This window comes from Syzygium oleosum, unplaced genomic scaffold (genome assembly GCF_021117445.2).
Source record: "Syzygium oleosum isolate NSW1041296 unplaced genomic scaffold, Sole_v2.1 Sole_v2.10, whole genome shotgun sequence".
Classification (NCBI taxonomy): Eukaryota; Viridiplantae; Streptophyta; class Magnoliopsida; order Myrtales; family Myrtaceae; genus Syzygium; species Syzygium oleosum.
Window position 1 is genome coordinate 457,606 of NW_026607494.1, and position 16,350 is coordinate 473,955.

The 16,350-nt window shown below is 39.2% G+C and overlaps 1 pseudogene; it reads left to right on the forward strand.

Annotated features, from left to right (window-relative positions):
* The first annotated feature begins 13,919 nt into the window (after nucleotides 1-13,919).
* On the forward strand, nucleotides 13,920-15,099 carry LOC115687505 (L10-interacting MYB domain-containing protein-like; annotated as a pseudogene).
* The last annotated feature ends 1,251 nt before the right edge of the window (nucleotides 15,100-16,350 follow it).

Here is a 16,350-nt window from a genome sequence, read left to right on the forward strand (position 1 = left end):
CTTTTTCATATTTGCAATCATGATTCTACAATTATGATTCTATTAGATTAGTCATTGATTGTCGTAATATGATAATTTGAGGAGTGTGCAAATGTAATAGTAGTGATTGATTAATGATAGTTTGATTTCTCAACTTCGAGTAAAAACAACACTTTTTATATGTGAATATTAGCGAAATTACTATTAGATTCCAGTCTTGTTAATAGCTATTAGTTCGAAAGAATGGACGTAGACTTGACATAAGCTAAACCACTATAATATCTATTGGAAAAAATACCCAAGTAATCTTAAATATATAATATGGATTTCAATTCAATCCTAAATTTTCCAATTTAACCAATGTTATCGTAAACTTTGGCTCTAAATTTCAATGTAGTCCTTCCAGTCAAGTGCCATTGAAAATTGTTGATGTGGTGATCTAATTATTGTTGGTTGTCCTACGTGGCACAGTTAGCTATTTAACAAGTACAACTCAGTAGAAATGACATCATTTTCTTTAATTTTCTAAACTTTTTATTTTTATTATTTCTTTTTTTCCTATTTCCTTTGCTGTTCACCTTCTTCTTCTTTTCTGTGTTTCTTTTTCGAAAATAAAGGGAAATCTTCACGATGAAGCTAATGGGGCGAGACAAAGGGAAATCTTCATGAGTGAGACTTGTTGTCTATAAGGGTGCGAATGATAATCATTTTGTTTTAGAAATCAATTTATGGCTATTTCTGTTCTTCTTCTTTTATGTCAAATTTCTATTTCTGTCTCTAAACAAGTTTTTGAGCAGAGAAACACACTTGATAACGACACAAAATTTCTATTTCTGGAATATAAAATTTCTCGAAACAGAAATTCGTTTAATAACATAGGAAATCCTCAAATACCACATCACATTACAAGAACCAACATAGGAAATCCTTAAATACAAAATAATGGAAATACGTTACAAAAGTCGGAAATACAATTTCATGGAATCTCTGGCATATTATAATCCTCTGCCATTTTATTGGCAATACTTTTCCAAAGAATATTCATCTTGGTTCCTTCCCCGGTCAATGTATCGTCCGTAACCTCATTTTGTATAGGTTCAAACCGGTACTCCGGATCTCCATATAGGGAAAAGTTCTTATCCATCCTGTCTTGATCACGGATGTAATTATGGATAGCACAATATACAATTACAATATGTGCTTACTTTCGAATTGTAAATGAAGACATGTGTCTCAAAATGAAAAAAACGATTCTTTAATGCTCCAAATGATCTCTTAATGACATTCCTTAGTGAAGAATGCTTATAGTTGAACAATTCTCTTGCCGTTCTTGGCCATCTTGCTCTACCTCTATAATCATTTAGATGATACCATTCACCTTTAAAAGGAGTTAAAAATCCGGAGTTGCTACATAACTACAATCTACCATGTAGTATTTCCCTATAACAAGGTATTCATATATTGGTCATGATTTGCAACCGCAATACAATTATAAAGAAAATTACTCATTAAAGAACAAGCAAATACATGGTGGTGATTGAGGAAATTCCAAGCGAGGAGTCTCGAGTGCTGTCAAGAGCACCTGACAATCGTTGGCAAAGCCTTCCCGGCCAGCATACACAAAAGTAAATTTCATATCAAACGAACAAACACACATTACATTCTGAGTGATAATTCCTTTCCAGCCTTTAAATGAGATCTGCTTCGTCACAGGTACAGGAGCATGAACATGGGTGCCATTAATAATGCCTACGTAGCCCTGTCATTTTATCAAAGACTAAAATTATATATGATTATCAACAAAATAAAACTGATGGTGTAAAAGAATGTATGAGAATCCTACCTTGAAATAACGTTTAAGGTTAAAATCCGTAAGAATATCCTCTAGGACAATATCAAAGGAATGTGGTCTGATAACCTCTCTTGCTAATTTGAGAATTGCTTTCAACACTATAATAAAGTACTTGCTGATAGTTTGTCCCTAATGTTGGAATCTCTCACATAAATCTCTATCCAAGTTCTTTTGACAAATCAAGATAAGAAATCCTTACTTGTTTATCTATCATAATATATCGATTATCTTCCAACCAACATTTTGCCTTCATAAAATCACAAAGGTCGAAAAAGACAAGTCTCTTCATTCTAAAAGCTTCATATACTCTATCTGAATATCCATAAAGAACCTCTCTTACCCATTTGGGTCTGACAATACGCTGTCCCTAATAAGTTCTCTTGTGTGCATGGACATATCCACCATAATAGTGCACAACCAAGCTATCGGTATATCAAGATCAAATTCATCAAAGTCTTGTCAAACTAATTCAACTAATGCTACTTGATTATTATACACGCTACTTTCACCCCCTTCATATTACCTATGCCATCAGACGAAATAAAAACATAAACACATCAAATAAGGACTCCAATAGCAATCAACAATAGCCACAATGTCATCATAGTTGCATCATAAAAAAACCAAAGTCTCTCAAATACATAAGTCATAGAGTGAAATTAAGCCAAATATAAATTTATAGCATATTTCTCAACAACTATTTAAATACTATGTTTGGCAGTCGGGATAAAATTTAGGATAAGATAAAACTTATCATATCCCGTGTTTGGTGCCTATCCAAGATAGGATAAAGTTTGATATATGAGGGATATAGTCCGGATAAAATTATCCCATAGGGGAGGTGTGATAAATGTGGATAGAATTTCTAATATCCATAATATAAAAGTTATTTTTCTCGAATAACAAAATTGTTAAATTATAAAATTAAAATAATATTTGAATATAAATAATAGTTGAATTTTAATATAAAAAATTCAAAATAACAATAAATTCGTTTTTATTTATTATTATTATTATTTATATATTCAAATTTCTTTCTATCTTACGATATAAATTTCATATATATAAATAAACACATTTGTTATTTATATTTATTACATATTTTAGGTATATTAGTACAGTTTACTATCCAATAAAATTTTATTAGAGAATGATGGAAGGGGAAAAAAGAAAAGAAGTAAAAAAGATAGGGAAAAATAATAAAAATAAACAAATAAAAATGAAATAGGTAAGAGTGTCTTGAGAGGTTTTATCAATTTCATTTGTGTAATTTTTAGGTTCATCCGCAAATAATGGACATTGTGAGACGTGAAAATATTCGACTTTATGACCATGATTCACCAAACAGTAAATAGAATATAGCAAATTTCTTGGATTTCATATCCTATCCTATTCAGTCCTATGATGACTAGAAATTCAGACGATCAAATGCAGCCAAAGAGATTCAAAAAGTCCATGTCTCCTTTCAGGTACAGATATAATGAAAGCCTCTCTTCAAGTGGTATTAAGGCATGCCTGAAGATCTTGCTCCAAGTCAGGAATGCCATTTAGGATGGCAACCACAACTCCTATGGAGTAGGGGTCTATGGGTGGTAGGGTATGTGAGGTGATGTAGCTACTTGTTGATTGACCCGTCCTTAATTTAATCATTTCTTGAATGGCTTTGTAGGTGCCGATAATATCATATGTGTTACTCTTTCTCCTCCTCTTTGAATTTGGATTCCTATCCAACTTGTGCTTCTTACGAACTAGGGTGGTAGTCACGTCAGGTGCAAAGACTTCCTCATCAATACGATGTTCATTAAATTCCTCCAAATCACTTACCGCAGCACCACAACCATTATCTTCTTCCTCCAACATCACCAAGTCTTTTATATTTCTTGCTGCATACTCCCCAGTAGCATATGTATCACCAAATACAACACATAGGTCGGGATACCGAAAAAACCCATCATTCTTGAATTTAGCCCATTCGCTATTATCCTACAATTTTCACAATAATGACATACGTCAGCAATATAATCGAAGCTTACATCCTTAATAAAAACAAAATGATCCAAGTAAAATAATATATTGATGTTAGACTCCTATACACTTGGATCCTTTACATTAACCGTTTGTTTACATTATCACATCCAAATATAGATTGTGAAAGAAGCTTTTTAAAACTACTATACTGTCTCTTCAGTTTGTTTACCCTATTCTTTAACTGAATTACATTAAAGTGGAGTCCTGTTTGTTTATTGAACTTGGCATGTATGTTCTTCCACCCTCCTTTGTTATAGGTACAGGTGGTGTGATTTCCTTTTTTCCCTCTTCTACCAACAAACTTACAAGCAAACTGGTCAAAAGCTCGGTCCACTTTGCCATAAATGCCTATTTGTAGGATCCCTTTTAACCTTAATTGGTTGAGCATCAAATGAGCCATATCAGATGATGTATCAATTCAAGTGCAGAAGTTTTGATGTCTAGATCACAATCATATGAATACCTGTTAATAAACCAAAATACAGAAAGAAAATTGAAAGAGAACATCCTCATATCAAATCAAGCAAGCATATATCGCAAGCATACATTTACGGCCTATGCACTTCCTAAGATCACTTTTACTACTATGTAAATACATTTTATTGCATAACTATGTAAAAAAACATAGGAGGACTCCTATACTAGTCAATTACAATAGTATGTCCCACACATTCTCTTTTCATGTAATGACACCACACCCCAAAGGACAATATCATATCATAGTGTCTGATACCGAACTTCAGAGCCACCAAAGTGAGAGCACGAGTGAGAAGAAAATGTGTCAGTCCCCAATTGATCCAAGCATATGCATACTTATATAAATCAGTGACTCAACTCATACCTTTCACGGTTTCAAAGCCAAAATTTGGTAACTCCTTTAGTTATTTGTTGTTTCCTAATATTACCATTACCGGAGAATATCAAATTGCACAAAGAAATTTCATCCTTCTGCAATTTGTTTGCACAAACTTTTGTGGTTGTTATTTGTGCAAGTCGTTTGGGTACATACACCAATGAAGAATAATAAGCAAAATAAAGAATATAGTATCATTGGACTCTTATGTATTTTGTTTGAATGGCCTCTGTTTGTTGCACATGCAATATGCTCACAATAATTAACCACTTTCTATAAAGACCAAGCTTAATCTGGCAAAGCATGAGACTAATGTATAGGACTAATACAACTTTGCTAATAGGATCTATGCGGCCTCTAAATCAAGAGATAGAGCAAGTCAGGAGTACATAGCAGACATGACCCATGAGTATCATTAATATGGACATGATAGTCGAACTCTTACAAGTTTTTTGCTAGATCTTACTTGGTTGTTATTGGTTAAGAAGCTAACATAAAAAATCCTCTCAAAGCAACGGTGAAAACTCATGGCGCCATCCTCTGACCCCAAAAAAATCCTGTCAATCACAATTACTTGGAGGCGTCGAGTAGATAGGCTCATGCAATCGATGAGGGCCTTGTGAAGTGAGGGTCGACGAGGAGGACGGAGTCGATGGTGGCGAGGAGGACGGAGTCGAAGTCGACGGCGGCAAGGAGGACGGAGTCGAAGTCAAAGTTGTGATGACGTGCCTAGGATTTTTTGTCTCTCTTTCTGTCAAAGAGGTAGAGGAGAGTCAAGCCAGAATGTCTCCGTGTTTTATTTGGTCGAAGTTTCTTTAGTTGAAGAGGTAGAAATTATTTTTATTTTTGTTTCAGAAATGAAGTGAAAATTTTTTTAACTTCTCATTTCTGCAAACCTATTTCCAGAATAGAAAAATGAAATTGCATTACTAAATAGATTTATATTCTAAACCTGTTTTTGGGAACATAAAAATTGAAAAATAGAGAAACAAAATGGTTATTATTCGTAGCCTAAGTATCACGAGAGAAGGTCGAGCCGCCATGGATGACAACCTCAATCGATGACCTCGAATCCTATTAAGAGTAAGAAAAAGATCATGAAGCGAATTATTTATATAAAATCAGAGAGGAAAATTTTGGCACGAAATGGAACTAATCTTTTTATCTTAATCAAGGGTAGCTTCGGAATCAATTGCTTATAATTACAAGAAATCCTGAAATGCCTAAGAAAAAAAACAAAAAATAAGGAATCTTGGATTAAAGATGATGAACGAACTTCATCTTAAAGTTCAATTTACTTTCAATCTTCGTTCCATAGCTCAAAGGAATTTTGAAGATGACAGATTTTGGGTTAAAAACGATAAGCAGTTTGTTGAGGTTGTCCCCCATCGTTTTTGGAATGGGCTGGTGGTAAGTTTATGAGTGTGAGGGAAAGCCTTATCCTTTGAGCTAGCATTTAAGATAAGAAAGGTCCAAGACCACCCAATACTGGTGTCAGAGCCCAAGTTACCAACAAGTCTAGACTCAATAGTCACACGAATGGGTTGTTGCAGCTCTGACCCAAGCCCAATTTGTGAGGGGGATATTATTGAAGTTGTTTCACATCAATTGTAGAAGAGGCTGGTGGTTAGTTATAAGTATGAGGGAAAGTCTCACCCTTTGAGTTAGCTTTTGGGATAAAAGAGGCCCAAGACCACCCGACTTTGGTAAATGTGAGGGAAAGCCTCACCCTTGAGCTAGCTTTTGGGGTGAGATAGGCCTAAGACTACCTAACACTGGTATCAAAGATTATGTTACCAACAAGCCTTGACCCAACAGTCACATAAGAGTTATGGGTTGTTGCGGCTCCAACCTAGGCCTGATATGAGGAAGAGATTGTTGAGGTTGTCCCACATTAGTTGTGAAAGGGACTGATGGTCGGTTTATAAGTTTAAGAGAAAGCCTCACCCTTCTAGCTAGCTTTTGGGATAAGAAATGACCAAGACCACCTAATACTGGTATTAGGGTGTGTTTGGGAATGGCTTTGCCAAGCCACTTTGGATATTCAAAGCCCCTTGGGCTAAAATTTGGTGTTTGAGAAATTTTTTTAGAAACCCTATTAAGAAAAAGTTGGCCTTTTGAAGGCTAAAAAGCCCAAGGCAGCCTCCTATCTGCCTTGGCATTTCAGCTTTCTGAGCACATTGAAGGGGTAATAATGAATTTTTTTTATCGTTGGAATTGCCCTCATAGATTTATCTAATTTCCACTTTAACCCTTCTTTTGTTAGAAATCCTAGAAGCAGAACCCCTTACGCTCCGCTCACTTCGCCCCTCTCTCTGGTTGCTCTCTGTCACACCCCGTACCCCCATCGAGCTCGTGACATCCCCTGCTCCGGTCGAAATGATGCGACATCCCAGGAACGTCGCCGACCCAACCCTAACATCAGAGCCACATGCGGAAGCGAGAATAAAAACCCCGGACAGAAATATGACGACAACGGGGTAGAACACCACAACAATCAAACAACAACATCTTCATACAGCACTAAACATACAAACATCATATTACAGACATAAATACAGACGAACATACTCCGCCACCGTTTTAACAAAAGATTAAGGTCTGGTTAACTTAACTTCCCTATGGGTCAACCCGATTCACACAACCTCTAAAACCCTAGGAAAAACCTAAGGATCGCCCTTCTCCATTCTGCCCCTAATTCATCTGGCTCAATCCTCCGGAAATCCCTTGGGCATCGCCTGCGAATCCACCGGCACCATGGGCGGCTTTTCGAACTTCCAAAAAGAGGAGGCAGACTTCCCGGGTCTAAGGCTGGGGGTCTGAAAGTGGCGGTTATACAACCGTGAGACGAATCTCAATAAGTGTACAACCCCAAACCCCACGTAGGCACTCACGTACCGCCAGACGAAAACACACATAACACACAATAACTAGCCAAACTAACAATCACATGCGACCCTACCTGGAATTCCTCACGCACGTCCCTGCACGTTAGTCAACCACACAACCAGTATGTCACATAAATACATCACAGCCGCGCGCGTGCCCCGATTATAGAGCAAAACCCACTTGGGCACGTCCCATACCATGCCTAGCGGTTTTTACCCCATAATCGAGCATCATACCACGCGATACAACCACACTCGCACACCAACTCACACTACGCGTCACTTTCTTAATTTCACTCGTCTCGCCAATTCTTGCTCATTCTCAACCTTTCCACCACTACCGCGCCCGCGTAAAACGCATCAGGCCAACGGTCTTCTGACCTCGTCAGGCATCGTCACCCCGTCGGGCCGGGCATCGTCACCTCGTCAGGGACGGCATCGTCCCGCGTAAACAAACACGCCTCAGGACGGAATCCTATACACACTTTCCTTCTACCGCGCCCGCGTAAAACGCATCAGGCCAACGGTCTTCTGACCACGTCAGGCATCGATACCTCGTCAGGCCGGGCATCGTCACCTCGTCAGGGAAGGCATCGTCCCGCGTAAACGTACACGCCTCAGGACGGATCCTTTCCAACCAATCCCACATTCCCGTACCTTCATTCCACTCATTCCACACATACCACACTTACACACGGCCACACCCAATTTCACGCCACACATACAAATGGCCACACACACACAATCTCACACTCCACATCCACTTCGCAAATGCACATCCTCGTCACACGAGCGCACCACACAACCACACACACTTAGCACGCGACCTCAATGCGCGATCACATCACCACACCTCACGGCCACACACCTGGCACACATGGTCACACATTTTCAGTCCAATGGACACTCATAACCAGCCAACAATCACTAATCACACAACTATATGTACAAGTCCATTCAAAACGTAATTCTACCAATCATCAAACAATTCAGCCCCTAGTCGGTCCACCACACCTCGCAGCCACACAATCACACATACAAGCCCATTCAAGCATCAAACTACCCGTCAAAATGCCACAATAACACCGAATAATTCTCGAGAGAGAGAAAAATCGAGAATATATAAAATCGGGTCCAAACTGGGCAGTTGCGCAGTGACAGAAATCTATTTGAAATAAATAGTAAACCAACTCCAAAATTTATAAAATTTGAATATGTTGTACAAAACATCTCAATGAACATTTTCCGTGAATAACTCGAAACCCAGTTCTAACCGTAAATACCTCGTTTTAACACTCAAAATCGGACAAAATCCGATTCGCTCGGACAGCCCCTCAGGCCATCAAAATACAACTCATTCGGTACCCAAATCATTTTGGAAAACCTTGAAATTTTTATATGTTATAGCCACAAATTTTCCCAACAATTTTTGTGAAGGAAGTATTTTGAAGATAGGCCTGGAAAAATTTATAAAAATTCGAACAGACCCGAAGGTCGGGTGAACAGTAAATCGGGCAGTTTAATTTCGGTCCAAAGATGGACTTCCGAATGGAATCAAATGATTTCCAAAAATTCCCAAATTAAAATATGTTATACTTCAAGATGTTGGAAACAACTTTCATGAAGAACACTTCCTCAAATTCGGGTCACACAAGTCACAGTAAAAATAGCAAAAACCAGCGACGCAGCAGCAACCTAACTGGAAATCAGCCAACACACACCACCGAGCAAACCAGCCACTAAATTCATTCTAAACCGAGCCCTAAACAAGCCTAACAATACCCGAGGTCCTAGGCGACATTTGGGGAGGTCACTTACCTAAGAAAGGCGAGACGAACGGGCTGGATGGGTGGCTGAAACGGGCGGAACAGCAGCAGCAATGGGAGGAAATGGCTAAGGAAGAGAATGAAGGAAGAAAGGAGGAGGAGGAAAACGTGGGGAAGGGGGGGAAGGCTGATGAACGTGGGCTGGCTGAATGGGGGAGGAGAGAGAGAGGGCTGGTCAGCTGGTCAAATATGACAGCCCCCAAGTGCCACGTGTTGCGATCCTACGCGATTTCCCGTTTTGCCCTTGATCCGACGGCCTAGATTCAACCTAATCCAATAATTGAAGGGCAAAGAGGTCAATTGTCCAATGATGCAACTGATATTTTCAGACCTGATTATCCCAAAATTATCCCCAAAATTCGGAACTGAAACGGGCCCAGGGGCAAAATTGTCATTTTTCCGGTCCCGGGGCGAAATTCCAATTTTCGCACATACGGGTTCCATATGTGTGTGGCCCACATAATATGGCGTCGGAATCGTGAAAATAGCTCCTTAAGCCCTCGAAAATCGACTGCAAAGTCCTGAAAATAAAATAATATTATTTTTCACTTCCGAGCCAAAATTCCAATTTTTGACCGAAACAACTCTAAATGCGCGTGGCCACCCCAAAATGACACTAGCCTCGAAAAATAACCTCAAACGACCTCAAAATCCAACATCGGTGTCCACAGGGGCAAAACCGTAATTTTTCCGGCCCCGGACCGAAATCCATTTTTTTTGCAGAAATGGGTGGCCCCAAGGTTGGCCAAGCCAAAAACGTCATCGGCCGCTCAAAATTATCACTTTCAAAATTCTCAATTCCCGAGCCCGAATTCCAAAAAATGACTAAAATTGAACAATCGCGACTTTAGCTTATCTCTTGCTAACGAGTGGCTCCCTGGAATTACGCGCTCTCGACCCGTGACCGACACTAAGTCAAATCACGTTTAAGTTTACTTTTCCCAAGACGACCTCGATTGTCATATAATTGCAAGGGTCTGTCACTAGTGCCCTTCGGACATGATCAATCAAATAGACCGGTCTCGATTGGCTCAAAACATTCCCTCGTCAATCCATATGGTCGAAGATCAAACCCAGGTCGAGTTCTTTGGTCGTGCGAACTCAATCCCGTAATAGCCTTACCCCTAAGGTTAGTATCCCGAGAATGCGCGGGTCCCGGGTGAGATCTCACTATAGTGCATTGGTCAAATTCATTTCCTAAATCCCGGGAAAAGGATCGAAAATTCATACTGTTACACTCTCCGTTCACCATTTTCTTCTCTTGTGCTCGCCTCTTGTTGGCCTTTCTCTTTGCTCAGAACCAAGTCGCTCACCTCGCCGTGCTCGCCTCTGTCTTCGGTCGCTTGTCTCACCTCGAATCTAGGTTATTTTGCTTCGATTCCTTCTCGTAGTGTTTTTCTAGCTATGATTGTTAAGTCGCTCACCTCACACGTGCTCACCTCCCTCTTAGTGGCCTCTCTCTTCGCTCAGAACCGAGTTGCTCGCCTCGTCGTGCTTGCCTCCGGGTGCGTTTGGAAATGGCTTTGGGAAGCCACTTTGGGCTAAAATTTGGTATTGGGAAATTTTTTCACAACCCCATTGAGAGAAAGCCAGCCTTGTGAAGGCTGAAACCCTAAGGCAAGTCCTAAGCTGCCTTGAGCTTTCAGCTTTCTCGGCATGCAACAGTATCAATTAAGTAGAAAAGATTTCTTTCAAAACAACCCTCATCTATTTTTTGATTTTCCAATTTTAGCCCTGTCTTTCACTTTTCATTCTCTTATTCGCTTACCTCGGCTGGCGTGGCTGTGAGGGGACAGCAACGGGCAGGCATGGTCGCGCATCCCAACGACCATTGCTTGGGGTCGCACGGCCACCGCGATGGGCCACGCGACCCAGGCGAGGGCCGCCTGAGGTTACGCGACCTAGAGGACCCTTGCCGGGAACTTGCACAACCTCGGAGAGGTGACACGTAATTCCGGCTGAGATCGTGCTACCCAGACGACCCTCGTAGGCCGCCGGCGACCCAGATCTGGCGTTGCGCGACCGTCGTCTGAGGTCGAACGACCTCAGACAGCCCCCGACGACCACCGACAAGGGCCGCCTGGGGTCGAGCGACCCCCGATGAGGGTCGCAAAACCCAAGCGAGGGCCATCGGCGACCCTTATCTAACGCCGAGCGATCGTCGTATGAGGCCGGACGATGAGGGCAGCCCTTGCAACCATTGACGAGGGCCGTCTCGCCTGGGTTTTACACGGCCGCGTGACGTCAGATTTGGGTCACCAGCAGCCCTCGCTTGGGTTTCACGACCCTCGTCGAGGGTCTCTGGACCCTAGGCGGCCCTTGTCGGTGGTTGCCGGGGGCTGCCTGAGGTCATTCGGCCTCAGACGACGGCCGCGTGATTCCATATCTAGGTAGCCGGCGGCCGCCTGCCCTTCGCCTGTTCCGGCGAAGGGTTTCGACTTTTCTTTAATAAAAAATAAAAAAAAATGCCTTACAACTATAATTTTTCTAAACGTTATTTTACCCAAAGTTGCTTTGCAATGAACTTTTAAGTTACAACTTATCAAACACAATTTGCATTTTGTAAAACTCCAACTTAAAGTCTTTCGTATTTTGCCAAAGACTTTCCTCTAAAGTGTTCCCAAACGCAGCCTCTGTCTTCGCCTAGGAACCCAATTGCTCGTCTTACCTCAAATTCAGGTTCTTTTGCTTCGATTCCTTCTCGTAGTGTTTTTTCTAGCTATGATTGTTAAGTCTTTTGCCTCACTTGAAATACAATGTTTATGCAAGATGATTAATATGTATTTTAACATTTCTTTGTCAAGCATGCGAGATAGGGAAAATGGAGATTTATTGGTTGAAGGTTTAAGCATGAAAACTGTCGATTGAAAGTGTGAGCGAATGATGGAAGGAGAGAAAGAGGACACAAGATGCTCAGGCAAATCTAGTAGAGAGGGTGGCCTCTATGAAAGACTATAATTGTCATCTAAACATGGCAGAGTAAATCCGAAAAATACCATTATCCTGAAATAAACATGCTACTCCATGAAACTTGTGTATGAATGGCATGACTGATTCGCTCACCACCTGCTCAATGAAATGCTTGAACTGAAATCGTTTTGCTCGATAAACACTATTTGGTGTGTTAATTAAGAGGATGACTTCTATCATATTTCATCTTTGCTTAGAGTATTGCTGGGTCCATTTCTCTCTATTTTGCATTTTACATTTCGTGTAATGATTCAATCGTAAATGGCATGTTGTGTATCGTTGGCTATTCACAAGTGTCAGTGTGTGTTGAATGCTGTTCATATGCATTTGGTTATGTCAAATGATGTTCATGTATGCTATTTCGAGGCGATGGATGGTTGAAGGGTTGGTGGTTCATGGTTAAGGTTTGGCAACCGGAAGTACTTGATGATAAAGTATGTTATTTTGGTTTAGGATGAGAAACGTAGGCACTATTGTTGAAGTTGTACTATTCTGAAATTGATACGTGAGTATTGAAGTTTCTGGGTTAAAGGGAAAACAAAAGAATTTCCTGGATTTATTAAAAAGAAATAATGGGAGGGGCTTGGTCAGGGGCTTGAGGCTTTCTTATGGTCTTAATGGTTGGAGTTTAACACAATAAAAATGGGTTTGGTTTGCTTAGGAAGAGGTACCAATTTTGTTCCGAAGGGGAGATTGTCATAGATCAGTGACCGGTGGTGGTTACAAGGAGATAGCATCTTTCTCGTCGAGTGTGGCAGGAGATAGCATCTTTCTCGTCGAGTGTTGGATGAGCATTATCGTTGTTGAAGTTTTGGTGTTTTAGAATATACATGTCTAGTGAGAAGAAGTTATGGAAACGAAAAGAGGAAAAAAATGGGCTCTTGTTATGATCATAAGTTTAGCATATATGGGCTTAATTTCATTCAAGTAAGTTTAGATTTAGTTAAGTTTATCTAATTTGGGAGACTTGATAATTTTATATTGGAGGTTATTAAATTTGAAGCAAGTTATGCAAATAAAGTCAGTACTAAAATTTGTTAAAATACAAAGTACGAACATATGTGGTAATTTTATAAAAATATTGATAGATTATCTACCATTTGTGTAGATTAGCTCGTGTTGTCTATAGTTTTGTTAACCTCTCTCTTCGCTCAGAATTGAGTTGCTCGCCTCGCCGTGCTTGCCTCTCTCTTCACTCGGAACCCGGTTGCTCGTCTCATCTTGAATCCAAGTTCTTTTGCTTCGATTCCTTCTTGTAGTATTTTTTTTATAAACACGATAGGTCTCTATCCCAATTGATTGCCCACAACCATGTCTGTAGCTTTATGTTGGATGTCGCATTGTGTTGTAGCTTTAAGTTCTGTCTATAGGTTTCTTTTGTCAATTAATTGATTTTCCATTCTGAACACTCCGTGATGATTTTGTTTGACATCGGATTGTGCTGTAGCTTTATGTTCTATCTTTAATGTTTTGTCAAAATTTGCATACGCACGCGTTCATTCATGTTAATGAAATTTGGTCATACTTTAATCTCGTTTGTTTACATTTTTCAAATGTGTTTGTGGTTATTTTATTGGAAATTGGCAAGTTCATCAAAGGAAAAGGCATATTGGAGCTCGGAAGATGTAGAAACTTTTTGTCAATTGTGCATTGAACAAATTGAAAAAAGCAATCATCCGGCAATCAATAAAAGGGATGGATGGACAGTCATAATTAACAAGTTTGAGGAGCTAAGGGGCAAAAAGTTTGATAAAAATCAAATGAAGAGTAAGTGAGGTAATCTAAAGGAAGAATGGAAAACATAGAAGCAATTGATTCAAAAGGAAATGGGACTATGATGGGATCCCAGGAAGAAAACCATTGATGCGAGTGATGAATGGTGGGAGAGGAAAATTAATGTGTTTATCTCTTCTTTTGTTACTTTTTCCTAGGTTCATATTTTATGATACAACTCATGAAATTGTTTTATTATAACAAGCCAATCCTAGGCTTAAAGTTTTTCGAACGAAAGGCATACATCCAAAGGTTGAAGCTTTGTTGGATAGAATGTTCTAGGGTACAGTTTCTACCAGAAGTATCACATGGAATCCTGCCCAAGGTTTATGCAATAATTGGGATATTGAGGCCACACAAGCTAATATTGGTGATTGTGCAGGATCTATTGACGATACTTTAGAGTACAATGTAGGAGAAAAGGTAGTTCAACCAAGTCAAAGTAAGAGCCACAAAAGAGCGGCATAGAGTTCAATAAGGCAAGTTCAAGGAAAGAAAGAAAAAAAAGTGACTGGACCGGCCAAGTTAACATTGCAAATTGACAGACTTTATTCAGCGATTGAAAATAGGAGCAATGCAACATCTTTTGCAAGGGAGTTTGATCCTTACAAGGAAATTATGCAAACGTTGAAAGCCATCCCTGAGATTAAGCAAGATCGAAAGGTATACTTTTTGGCACCCTCACATTTTGCTGAAAAGAAAGACAACAGGCAGATTTTCATGAACTTAGATGGAGATGAAGAAAAGGTCGAGTGGCTCAAGTTTAAGTTGGAAGAGCATAATAGTCATCGCTAGGATGTTAGCTACTTGTTTGAACTCTTTCTATATTGTTGTAATGTGAGACATATTTTTAATTGGTGTTTTGCACTCTGTTTACACTACTTGTGAACTCTATTTCTATTTATGTTCTAATGTGAGACATGTTTTCAATTGGTGTTTTTTTGATTGGGTAAAGTTTGCATATATAAGATGGATGATATAATTGTTCCATCGATAGATTATCTATATTATTCATCACTTTTCTTATTTAACTCTATATTTTGTTACTTTGACAGTTATGGATAATTCACTTGAAGGAGAAAACCATGAAAATGAGGAAGAGGAATATTGGCAACTTGTGGGAGCTGATCAATCTACAGTCGCTTATCAAGCAATTTACAGTTACAAAGTACCTTGTATGACATCGTCATATACGGGAAATGCATGATTAGGAGAGCTGATGAGCAAATATGCTAATCTGATAAGGTGCTATTAAATGTTTAGAATGGATAAGATTGTATATAATAGTTTAATGCATAACCTAGTGACATCCTATGGTCTTTAAGGAATTAGGAATATTGATGTTATAGAAATGTTTGGAATGTTTCTTCACATTTTAGGACACAGTATAAGTAATAGGTTAACACAAGCAACGCTCTGGGGAAACCGTAAGTAGGTGGTTTAGCTTAGTATTAGATAAAATATGTGAAATGGGAAAAGATTTGATCCAACCAATTGATTGGCAATTTAGGCAAGAGCAAATTTGGATCCTAATTATGGATATTCAGTTGATCTTGATGATGTGAATGATGGGAATAGTGCTTCAAATGATAATTTATTTTCTGACATGTCATGTTTACGTGATCAAATAGCCATTAGTTTAGTAAATACTTAAGGATGCTTGTAAATTTCAATGATAATCTATTTTTTTCCTCAATGCATATGTGACAATGTTTATTATAATTAAATTACTTTCTTTTTCCAAAGATGTAGTTTATTTATTTATTAATTTTTTAATATATCTCTTTTACATTACTCTAAATGCGAAAATATAAAAGTTAAGGTCATTATTTTTTTTCAATTTTAAACAAATTAAAATTAAAAAACTTAAATTGATCAAACCAAAGGACTTTCTCAAATATATGTTTACCCAACGGCATTTCCCCAAAGTTGCTTCCCAAAGCACTTTTCAATTACAGTTTACCAAATAGTCTTTACATTTCACAAAAAACCCTTTAAACTAAAGGCCTTTGCTTTTCTCCAAAGGCTTTCCCCAAAAGCCTTCCCAAACGCAGCCTCAGAGCTCAACGTTTTCAACAAGTCTGGACCCAACAATCATACGGGAGAGATACGAGTTATCGTAGCTCCGACCCAGGCCTGATGTGTGAAGGGGAGATTATTGAAGTTGTCCCACATCAGTTG